This window comes from Olea europaea, chromosome 8, assembly GCF_002742605.1.
Source record: "Olea europaea var. sylvestris chromosome 8, O_europaea_v1, whole genome shotgun sequence".
In the NCBI taxonomy this organism is placed as follows: domain Eukaryota; kingdom Viridiplantae; phylum Streptophyta; class Magnoliopsida; order Lamiales; family Oleaceae; genus Olea; species Olea europaea.
The window spans coordinates 12,436,795-12,447,698 of NC_036244.1; the positions used below are offsets into that span (position 1 = coordinate 12,436,795).

Sequence of the window (10,904 nt, forward strand, 5' to 3'; positions counted from 1 at the left end):
ATTTTCACTTTGTGTGATGGCTGTATAAGTTGGAAGTCACAGTTGCAAAAATTAGTCGCCTTATCTTCTACAGAAGCTGAATACATTGCAGCATGTGATGCTGTTAAAGAAAGCATTTGGCTGAGAGGCTTAATTAATGAAATTGGTTTTGCAAACAATTCTGTTAGTATATATACAGATAATCAAAGTGCTATACACCTTAGTAAAAACCCTGTATATCATGATCGAACAAAACATGTAGACATAAAATTTCATTTTGTACAAAATATGGTAGAAAAATATTTGATCAAGTTGGTTAAGATTCCCACAGAATTTAATCCTCCTGATTTGGGCACTAAGGTGTTGCCTCTAAATAAATTTAAGAATTGTTTGAAAATTCTGAATATCACATGATATGATAAATTCAGAACTTGTAATAAGTTTCTATTGATAAGGTTTAACTAATTTTTTTCTTTTTCAGGTACTTCGAGCAAATGAACTCAAGTTGATGTAGACTCTAGATCTATTAGTAAAGAATAAGAATCAGTTCATGAAGGTGGAGATTGTTAATAATTTGTGGGTTGCCTCACATGATTCTTGGCTTCGTGTGCCTCTTTAAATTGGGCCAAATGCTCCACCAGGTTGCTATGGTTATTTCATGTATGATAAAACGTGTTTTGATAAAACGCCTCTTTAAGGATTAAAATTAGCTGTACACGTGGCTAAGTCTCTGCCCTCTAATTTTTTGGACGAAAATGGATACATACACACTGGGTCTAGGCCTTTCTTAACTATTCTAGAGAATTCTTTTTGAGGGCTCTTCGTCTTACTCTCTGTCTTTCTCTTTGTGCTTCGTTTTCTGAGTGAAAACTAGGGTTTGGCTGTTTTAGATGAGATCGATCTTTGTGATTGATAATGTTATGTTCTTTGTGTAGAGAAATGATTGTTTTGTTCGATCTGTAAGAGTAATAACAGTGTTGTATTGTTGTGTCCAGAGGCAAGAAAAAACTCGAAGAAATTTCCAATTTCTTTGTACATTTGTACATTGTTCTTGTTCGTTACTAGTGGATCTAGAGCTTAATCTCATGAGAGAAGCTCAACGGATGATTAGGTTGCAAAATCAAACATCCGGACCCTTTTAAAAGGGCAAAACATATCTGGTGTTAATTTCTTTATTTTTCTGCAATTCTTTAATGTTTTTCGAAAGATCGATCCTGAATGCTTTAAGTTTAAAACATAACAAGAAGGATCTGGCTTCAGATAAAAGCCTATCGGATTTGTACAATAGGTGGAGGCACCACCACACAATTTTTCGAGAGTCGGGACCTAATATATATATATATATATGACGCACATTCACAAGGCGAACTAGATGGATAGGCCTTACAAGTTGAAACTCAAAAAATTTGCTAATATGACCAGCCACGAATTCAGAATCTCTCATAGTTCTTAGATCAAACATCATAGGATGCTTCATGGCGATCGGGCCAGAACCAGATTCATGCACTACAAAACTGAAAATTTTCCAGCTTGTATTGATTGGAGAATGTGAAAACTTGCTTCCCAACAACACAAGTTCTGGAAGGATAAATTCTACAATTCTTGGTTCAGTTGGAAGTGGAGGGCTGTAACACCCCCAAACTTTTTTTATTATTTTTCATATGAGCCTAAACTTAATATGGGTCACTTAGCAAATAAAATAATTCATGTTTAGATTTGTCATCACACTAAAAGTCCAAAGGTTGATGATTTATTTTGCTCACGTGTACTTAGAATTTATCATAAATCTTATTTGGGTTGAATATTTACGTATTTTAGAAGTTGATAAAATATATCGATGTTATTCTCATTTTATCGCTCTAGTTAAATAATATAATTTGGAATCAAGAAAAAGTAATTTTGAGCTAGTATGCCCAAGTTATTTTAATAAAAAAAAATATGTTATCTTTTAATATTTTATTAATATATATTATCCTCATTAATCTTAATAATGAATAAATTTTATTAACACCATTAATTCACCATTAGCCTAACATGCGTTTTGTTGATTTATGTTACGTGCATAACTAATTATAAGTGATTGTTATGGGTATATATATTTAGGTGAGTGCTTTTACTTTTAAGACAAATTCACTACTTCATTCCTTTACAAAATCATACACGTAAGCTCTACATTGTTGAAATGATTTTCTTCTACCACAGTTTCTATTGTACACACTTCCCACCACTAATATTTTTAGAATTTCAGTTGAGTATCATATTTATATTTTTCACAAATCATTTTCAAATAAATTCTTGGATATCAAATTGAGGTAAGAATACATTGTGCAAAGTGGTAAATTCTTATTTTCTTGGTATTTTTATAGATTTTGGCATGAAACACTATGAGGCCTACGGGTTGAACTCTATGTTAAATCTTTCGGGATAGACTGTTTGGTCAAAGATATTAAATCTTACAGAATATGTGGATTATTAAGAAATTTCTTGAACTCTAAATCTGAGAAATGTTGGCATGTTATGTCAGTTTTATATTTATATCATGTAAATAAGTACATATTCTTATTGAGTGTTTTCAAAATACTTACTCTTGCAATACCTTTCAAACGACAACAGGTCGTTTGGACGCGTGAAAGATTGACCAAGTGGTGCTTATGAGATCGCCAAGTAAATTTTCTAGAAAAGATAATTGTCAAACTTTTATTTGAAGACATCTTCATATTGAATTTGTGCTCATTGTTTAATAGTTATTTTTATACATTTTTCATACTTAATGAAAGTGATATTTCCGCTTAAATTAGACAAAGAAGATGTTGGTAACACTTCGAGCCTATTTTTATAAAAGAATAAAATAATGATGACGAAAAAGATCTCGAGGCGTTACAAGGGCCATATGGAAGCCCCTAACTGGTGGATGGAACTTCACACGAGTTGTACTAGTTTAAAATGGATCTGGACCATTGATCTTGAATTAACGGTTGAGATCCTTTACCCCTTTCTAAAACACTGGAAGGTAGACGGTTTTGAGGCATTATTCTTGGTTTTGTTTTTGAGAGACTTTTAGTTCTCTCTCTAAGTTCTCTATGGTTTTCTCCCTTTATCTCCTTCTATTTTTCATTCAAGATCTCTCAAGAGATCTGAATATTTTCTAGAAACCTGTGTTATTGGTATTGCTACAGTAACTTCTTCGAGCTGTGTGAAGGGCCGGTAACCTATATAGTGGTTAGGTATGGTTTTCCGTGGTTTATTCTAAATAGGGTTTATGATTTGGGAGATTCACTTGGATCAATGACCACATCATATTATGATTTGGGTATTGGAATAGTGTACTCTCTCATAGACGTCTTTGTGCACTTAGTATTTGGGCTGATCTCTGAGCCCCCAAGAATAGGCATCATTAGCCGAACTGGGTGAACAATTTTTTGGTGTTGTTTTTTGTGTTTGCTTGTGTGCTTGGTTATTTTCGTTTTTCGTTAACTATTGATTTGGGAAAAATTCCTAACAATCTGGTATTAGAGCCATCGTTTAGGGCTTTTGTTATTTAAAAACTGTTTTTCCCCTTTTTGTTAAGCCATGTATGATTTTATTAAAATCTGCTGGTGTATGATTTTATTGAAATCTGCTGGTTAATCCATGTTGGTGTGAAACTGGCCGGAGTCTTGGAACCATGGGGTAAAGATCTTTAGTGATAGGATACTGTGTTTCATGAAAATCGACTGGCTGAGTCTTGGAAAACAATCACTAAAGGGCTCTAGATTAAAGATAATATTTGGTGAGACTGCTCTAAATTTCTCATATTATTCGTTTACAATATATTGTAAGTACATATCTGTAATTTGTCTTTGTATGATCTTTAAATTGGTATTCATATGTTTAATCAGCTTAATGTATCGGCATGCTCTATTATTCTGTGGAAACCATGAATTAATTGTAAGATAATCTAATAATTGGAGTTGGTGCTACATTACTTGTAATTGCTCTAGTTGATAATTACTTGATTGTGTATAAAATCGCACTGTTCATTTCTTATATGTTTTAAAAGGAATTGGAAATTTTTTTAATAAAACCTTTTCTACTATTAAGTGATCTTGAATTAAAAATCACTTAAGTCCACCAATAATATCCACCCTTTTACAGAATCTGTCATAGGTTCGAAAGTCGAACTATCACAATTCGATGGAAAGAGGAATTATTCAATATGGAAGCAGAAAATAAAGGCCATTTTGGTCCAAAAAAGGAATGAAAATGCACTTGATGACCCTGAAACATTTTCTACCGAACTTAAGGTAAAACCTGATGAAATTGAGAATATGAATGAAATTGCATACAGCTCTATAATATTGCATTTATCTAAGGACATTGTGAGATAAGTTGATGAAGCAAAGACTGCAAGAACTTTGTGGGCAACCCTTGATAATTTGTTGTTAACCAAGACTTTGCCTAATAAGATCTACCTCTCAGAAAAACTATTTAGTTTTAAAATGAATACTGGAAAGCATTTAGAAGCAAACCTAAGTGACTTTGGTATCATTGTTAAAAGTCATTGCACACAATGAAAAGAAATTTGAAGATGAGGATCTTGCTGTCATTTCACTGAATTTATTGCCAGAGTCCTCTAAAGATGTCAAAAACGCCATAAAATACTCGAGAGATAAGTTGACACAAGCTATAGTCATAGATGCCTTAAGATCCAGAGAATTAGAGGACAAAAAGGAGACCAAGTCTAATTTTAGAGAGGAAAGTATGTTCATAAGGGGAAGGATAGAAAAGAGAGAAAATAATTTTCAAAATAAAAGAAGTAAGGGAAAATCAAAAGGAATGTCTAAATCCAGGGATAAGAGTAATAAAAAAGTGTTATCACTGTGGAAGACCAGGACACTTTAAAAAGGACTATTATGATTTTAAAAGAAAGCAGAAGAATCATAATAATCCTGAGTTGAATAACTCTACAGGTCCTGATTTAGATAGTCTACATGTTATGACTGTGTCTAGTGGGAAAGTCTTTGCGGACTGGATCTTAGACTCTCGGTGTACATTCTATACATGCCCAATTAAGTCTTGGTTCTAAGATTACAAAGAAATAGAACCCAGGAAAGTATATATGGGGGACAATAATACTCAAATTGTCATTGGGATTGGTGACATTGCCATCAAAATGTATAATGGCATTGTGAGACCAATGAGGAATGTTAGGTATGTCCCAAATCTGAAAAGAAACCTCATTTCACTGGGAATTCTTGAAGATGAGGGGTATACATTTAAATCTGACAATAATATCTTGAAAGTGATGAAGGCATCCTTAATAGTCCTAAAAGGACCCAAAAGAAATGGTTTGTATTATTTGTTGGGGAAGACTATTACCACACAAAGCCCTAGTTCAATTACTATAATAGAAAAAAAAATATGAACTTTGGCATAATAGGATGGGGCATATTGGAATCAAGGGTCTAAGATATCTAAGCAATCAAAAATTGCTTGGAAGAGATATAATTAGCCACTTGATTTCTGTGAAACCTGTGTCTTGGGTAAGTCTCATAGGGTGAGCTTTGAAGCAAGATCACACACTTCTAAGAGACCTCTAGACTATGTACATTCAGACTTGTAGGGACCAGAAAGTCATCCCAACTTTGGTGGGAATATATATTTCCTATCTCTAGTTGATGACTATTCTAGGAAAGTATGGGTTTACTGATTACGCTCAAAGTATAACGCGGTGATTGTAGTACAGTTTTGGGGTGTCGTATCCACAGGGAGATGGGAAGTTACTTAAAGGATCCAACAATTAGGGTTTTCGTTGTGAGTTGTATAAAAGAAATGTATCAATTTGAATTGTGGTTTGAATATCAAAATGTATGCAATTAGTGAAGCACCGGAATTCACTCTTTCGAATTGGGTCAATCAACATCAATTATTCATGCATTCTACTCAAAAATCTAGGCTTTCGATAACACATTCTCACATTTGTTCATTGAAATGAGATTAAGAAGCGTCCATATACATCAATCATACGTAAGTAAATAACTCACCAATGACATAAATGAAATTGAAACTCAATAAATGTTTTCGATCAAACTATAGAATGAGCGTGACTAATTCTATGAAAAAACTAATAAGAATTGAACCAATTTCAATTACCAATTCATAAAGGGAAACCTAGATTGATGTAATTTCACTTGCAATCCTGAAATTTAGAATTCCTAACAACATATTCCACATTTAGTTATTGAAACAAGATTCAAGAAGAGACAATATACCTTAAGCATATAGCAGTAATTAAATCACGTCAATAATTCAATTGAAATTTAAATTCGACCAATATTTTAGTCATTCAATGGAAAAAACATAATTGAATCGATGAACAATTTTATAAAAGTTAAACAAACATCAAAAGTATAATAAAAAAGAAGAAATTATAAATCCAAGAATTATTCGACAATAGAAATCACATTACATGAAATAAAAGATGTTGAAATCACCAAATTCAATCGAGATCCTTCATGGCTTCACCAAAGAATTTAGTTCTCCATGGATTTCTTGAGCCAAAAATCAAAGAAAAGTGATAGGAGGTGAATGGTGGTGTTTTATGTCGAGATTAGGGCTTAAAAGTCGTGTGAAAACTTGTTACCATAAGTGTTTGAGTCAATTAAGGAAAGCAAAATTTTCATCCCAGAAAAAAGCCCATGCGGCCGCATGGTTATATCTCCTGCGGTCACATGGTTATGAAGTTTTCAGCCTTCAAGTTTCGGTAATAGTGTGGGCGGCCGCATGGTTTTCTTCCTTGCGGCCGCATGGTTATTACAGTTTTCTCAGCCCGACATCTTTCGGTATTTTGATCATAATTTTCTCTCCCAACGTCAGATTGAGATGATTTAAGATGCGTTGTAAAGATAACTTAAAGATCTACAACTTTTCTTCAAAAATTATCTTCAAATTCGATCATCTTCCATATCAAAAATGAGTCCCAATATGAGGCTGAAAATCGGTGCATAACTTTTTCGATTGAGAATTGATTTGTGAAGATGTTATGATCATATTTCGCTTCCTTTGACTTCTAATTGCACCCAATTGACTCTTATCATTCTTGAATCATCATTCCATCGCCATTCTTATCTATGAATTATTTTCAAATTGGTCCCTGAAATTTCGCTTCTTCTCACCTTGGTCATTTTTCATTTGTTTCTTCCAAATTTCACCGTTTTCACCAAAATGCAACCTAAACCTAAACATAAGAGTAATGAGTGCATTTTGACATAATATAATACATGAATGCAATAATTAAGAGCGGAATATAGTATTACACTCTTATTACACCCCCAACTTGTTTATTGCTAGTCCCTAGCAATTCAATGCAAAAACAAAACAAATGAGTGACTGATCCATATTACAAGTGAAGTTGTTGAGTTCTAATTCAATTGCAGTTCATTATTTTTTCAAATTCAACACCACAAGAAATTAACAATATTATGATTATCAAGATATCAAAAGCATTTGCTAAATGTGTGAGTGTGTGTCAAGCCATAGTCATCTTACCGCCAACCCTAACACAAGCAACATCAATTGTGTCTCTAGCCAAAGGTCCTACCCCCGTAACTCACGGGTATTAAAGTGTTTAGTGCGAGGTTTCTCTCTATGGAGCTGGGAAAGATGCACACTCAGAACATAGATGCTTAAATATTTATGAACAAGCAACAAACAAACATTGATCACATGATAGGCATACTTTCAAATGAGAATTCATCAACTTCCTACCACAAACCTACTTGAGATCAAAACAGTCAATGTAAAGGGTGTTAAAAGGGTTAAGTTGGGTTATATGAAGAGTAGGGTGAAAAGAATTTAAGGACTTTCAAGTATCTAGCTAGGCATCTCAACAAGTATTTCAACATGTCAATCATTTACATCAACATATTCCTCAACCTTTCAATTCCCAACTACAATCCACTCCTTTTTTTTCATTCCTTTTTTTCTTTTTTTTTCTTTTTTTTCAAATTCCCTTTCCTTTTGTGTTTTTTTCGCCTCACCCGAGCACTTATCATCTCTTATCACTTGCCTCGTTACTTTTCTTCTCAAATGGACATTTAACACCTACTATACACTTGGAAGTATAAAGGTAGGAAAATGACTATATATAGACTTTAATCCAATGTAAGGAGGTATGGATAACATAAGCGCATAAAAAGAAATGGTTATATATGTGTATTGAATCAAAGTGGCTACTAGGGGACTATAATTATGGAAAAGAACTAGTCTGAAGGCTCAAATTCAATCTTAAATTGACTGTTATCATTTCCCAAGTATAAACCACCGTCTTACCACAGACCTTGTAATGTTATTCTCAAAAGAAGTTCTCAATTCACACAATCAATGAACGCTTATTACTAGGGCTGGGCATGGGTTGGGTTAGGTCGGATTTTGTCCCAACCCAAACCCAACCCAACATGATCGGTTTGATTAATATTCAACCCAACCCAACCCATGTAAAGATTAAAACCCAACCCATTCGGTCGGGTTGGGTTGGGTTGGTGGGTTCGGGACAACCTATCAACAAATATTGAAGTCGCTAAAATACTAAATTTAAAGCAAAATGAAACCCATATTCTCTATATCAACTAACCATGAAACTGAAATCAAAATGCTCACCTTGGTAATTTTTTTTTTTGACAGGAAAATCGATAAAACTATGCACCAGCCGAGAATTTGATTCCTATAACCCATATTCTCTGACCAACTAACCATTAAATAGCACAACGAACCCTATTAATTTCACACTAATTTTTTTTTTTTATAAAAAAACTAAAATAATTGAAATGCAAGTCAATTCATTTTTGGAACCAACAACAAAAATTATATTCAGTAAACACTAAAAGTAACAAATCAATCAATTTTTTTTTTTTTAAAAAGTAAATATTCTTGATGGATCAAGATTTCAATAAACTGATTCAAAAGAACTTAAATCTTCATATTATTAATTTGAACATCACTAATAATATAATAATCCTTGAATCCGTTGCATCAAATGAAAGAAAAAGCATTGCAAATTATTCTAAAGTTCTAGAAATACAAGAAGAATTATTCCAAAAGGAAAAGAAGATAAAAGTAGAAAATTGAAAGAGAAATTAAGTTAGAATGATGTCTAAATTGCTAACTCTCTCCATCTATAGTTCTCTTTTTCTTCGTCTCTTCTTCAAGCTTGGACTACTCTAGCCACCACCTATGCCATATACTTTACAGCCCGGATAGATCCCAAAGAGAAGGATGACTTAGTGATGACTTTCCGTGTAATAAGACGAAGATCGGTTGTCGGCGTTGAAGATTGGCGACGGTTGAGGAGGACTAGGGCGGGAGAGCAAAGAACGGAAGAAAAAAAATTAGGGCTACAGCTTCTTAAGTATTAACTCTTCTGTCTTCACTCTTTAGCTTTTAAATTGAGCTAATTTTTTTATTTTTTTTTTTACTAATCGGGTCGGATGGGTTCCATCGGGTTTTCTGGGTTAACCCATCACCCGACCCAACTACTTTACTCACAAATCAAACCAACCTAAGAAATTAAAAAAAAAAATTGACCCAACCCGGTTGGTTTGGGTCGGATTTTACCCACCCTTACTTATTACATTTTTAGTATATTGTGGCTCTCACTCCTCACCAATTCTCGCATAAGAAAACTTCAACAATAGACTCCTCTAGCTACATGTGTTAACTTTCATCTTACCACAAAGCTTGTGTGCGCAAAAGGATTCATCAAATGTCTCAATATCCAAACTTTTATAAACAATATTAATTCCTAGTGGCATATATTGTCATTCAAGAACATGTAGCGCATTAGGGACTTAAAAAAAAAAAAATTAGGCCAAAATTTCATGAAAAATATGCAATTCACAACAAAATTTAAGTTAAACTCTCTCTCTCCCCCCCAACTAAACATTGCATTGTCCTCAAAGCAAAAACATGTCTGCCAAATAAAGGTAAGGAGAGATGTCACCTAAGTGCAGAAGCAAATCACCTGAGCTAGAGTATAGGAAGCCTAAAAGTCTCCAATGGAAAGAGTAATGCGGAAAATGAAAATAAACTAAAAAAAATAACTGCAAAACACACGAAAAAAGAAATCTTAAACTAATATACAGAAACACAAAGTGAAAAATGTACCTGAAGTGTGTCATGGGTGGTAAATCGGGTCTGCAAGAAGAATTTCTTCCAATACAGGCACCTGTTGCCCATTGAGTATTTTGAGTCTCTATCCATTCGCTTTGAATACCCTACCATCATTAGGGTCTTCAATTTCAACCACTCCATTCTCAAAAGCTCGTGTTACAACAAAGGGACCAGTCCACCTAGAGCGGAGTTTTCCCGTGTGCTTGTAAAGTTTAGAATCATACAAGTATACTTTCTGGTTTGGTTTAAAAGTTTTTCTCACAATGTTTTTATCTTGAAATGCTTTCATTTTTGACTTGTAGATTCTAGAACTTTCATAGGCATCATTTTTTAACTCCTCTAACTCACTCAATTGAAATTTCCTATGTCTACCTCCCTTTTCTAGATCAATGTTGAAGTGTTTAATGGCCCAAAAGGCTCGGTGCTCAAGTTCAACAGGTAAATGACAAGGCTTTCCAAAGATTAGTCTATAAGGTGACATGCCTAGGGAAGTCTTAAAAGCTGTACGGTAAGTCCAAAGTGCATCATTCAATCTCAACAACCAATCCTTACGATTAGGGTTCACTGTCTTTTCCAAAATTTGTTTAATTTCCCTATTAGCCAATTCTACTTGTCCACTAGTTTGTGGGTGATAAGAAGTGAAAATTTTATGAATCACCCCATACTTTTTCATTAGTGCCTCAAATAAACGGCTGCAAAAGTGTGTGCCTCTATCACTAATGATAACACGTGGTATACCAAATCGAGACAAAACATTTTCTTTAAGGAATTTAACAACC

General features: G+C 33.8%; 1 pseudogene; it reads left to right on the top strand.

Annotated features, from left to right (window-relative positions):
* Positions 1-10,904, top strand: part of LOC111398294 — a 21,285-nt pseudogene that overhangs the window by 2,075 nt on the left and 8,306 nt on the right.